The sequence below is a fragment of the Myotis yumanensis genome, unplaced genomic scaffold, assembly GCF_028538775.1.
Source record: "Myotis yumanensis isolate MYYU_CA2020_CCGP unplaced genomic scaffold, mMyoYum1.0.hap1 SCAF_3, whole genome shotgun sequence".
Taxonomy (NCBI): Eukaryota; Metazoa; Chordata; class Mammalia; order Chiroptera; family Vespertilionidae; genus Myotis; species Myotis yumanensis.
The window spans coordinates 50918994-50920753 of NW_027223754.1; the positions used below are offsets into that span (position 1 = coordinate 50918994).

Genomic DNA, 1760 nt, shown 5'->3' on the forward strand with positions numbered 1-1760 from the left:
TATCCACACACTCGCCTTCCTTCCTATATTATTTCTTTCTTTATTTTACCTAAACATTAGAAATATCCTCAGTTTACAGCTTTAACTTCAAATAATCTGATAATCTTCTTTGAATCCAAAAATTTAGACAATAGTCAAAATTCCCATAAGCCTTCAGAGTTCCCTGTATATATTTCATTGAGAGATCATGCCACATTTTGCAATTCCTTTTTTTTTGTCAGCACAGGAGTCTTTTTTATTTTTTCCCACTTATTATGCCATGAATTCATAGGGAACAGGTTCCAGCAGCTCAGGCTCCTTCCCATTGGTTCTCAAAGTGTGCTTCTCTGGGTGGAGCAGGCTGATGCTTCAGTTGAACCCAGGGACCTTTCTCTTTGGCTTCCTATTATTCTGATCATTTTCCTTCACACGTTTCAGGAAGCTGTCTCGGCTCTTAGATGCTTAATATGCTCAATACGCACATTCATTCTCTTGGCAAGAATCTTGCCCTTGCCTTGCTTGTTCACAACAATGCCCACCGCATGCTGGGTGAGCCTGTAGACTCTTCCAGTTTTGCCCTGGTGACATTTGTGGGGCATTCCTTTTTGACAGTGCCCATTCCCTTGATTCCACAAAATCACCTTTCTGGTAGATTCGCATGTATGTGGCCAAAGGAACAACTCCATGTTTTCTAAAAGGCCTAGAGAACATGGAACGGGTGCCTCTCCTCTTTCCCTTTGTGTTAGTCATTTTGGTGAATTACTGGAAGATAGATGGTGGCTCCGGCCGAAAGAGAGCACATTTTGCAATTCTTGTTTCTCACTTTTCTCCACAAATAGACAACTATGTCCTATAGGGTACTAGGCACCTCAGATCCTGGCTTAAACAAGAGTTCATTAAATATTTGTAGAATGAGTCAAAGATAAATTAATGGATTTACTAATCACTGTCTTCCTCCTTTCTTTCCTGAGTAATTAAATCTCAATAATAAAAACACTTACAATTGAATGCTAAAATGCATGTCCCCCCCAAAAAAATAAATTATTTTCTTTCTTTCATCCATAGTCCAACAGTGGTTACTCTGTCAGACGAACTAGCAAGCATATTGGGCAGGCAATGTTGAGAGGCCAACACCAAGAAATATTGCCTTTATTAGCATGTGAATAAAGATAAGAAAATAAAGTACAGTAACATAGAATGGAGCTGTGAGACACAAGTGAAAACATGTACTTATGTTTATGCTTGAAGAAGAGTCTTAACATTTAATCTAATTGTGGATAATTTTCAGGAATAAGATCACCTATAGTCTTCTAAGAAGTAAGGTCAATATTTTAAACATGTTCTACACCACTCCTTGTTTTTAATCATTTTCACAAAATTTTTAAATCATTTTTACAAGAATGATAATTGACAGGGATCACTTTAGTTGGGTGGTGAAAATCAGCCACTCTATAAGTAAAGTATCTACAAGGTAGGTAAATCACTTATTTCTAAAAAAAAATAAACTAGTAAATGTTTTCTAATAAAATAAATAGCCTTTCCCCTCTTTTCCCACCTCACCCCCAAGCACCTAGGGCCCTTCTTTTGCCTTTATAACTCATTTCCTCAGCCCATCTCATCTACAAATAAATGTCCTCTTATAGTTGGAAAAAATAAATAAATAATCTTGATCCATAGCCAGTTTGGCTCAATGGATAGAGCATTGGCCCATGGACTGATGGGTCCTGGGTTCAATTTCAGTCAAGGGCACATTCCTCCATTGCAGGCTGGTTCCCCAACCC

General features: G+C 38.0%; 1 pseudogene; it reads right to left on the reverse strand.

Moving 5' to 3' along the window:
* Positions 1 to 252: 252 nt before the first annotated feature.
* LOC139004980 (large ribosomal subunit protein eL21-like) lies at positions 253 to 729 on the reverse strand (annotated as a pseudogene).
* Between the last annotated feature and the right edge of the window lie 1031 nt (positions 730 to 1760).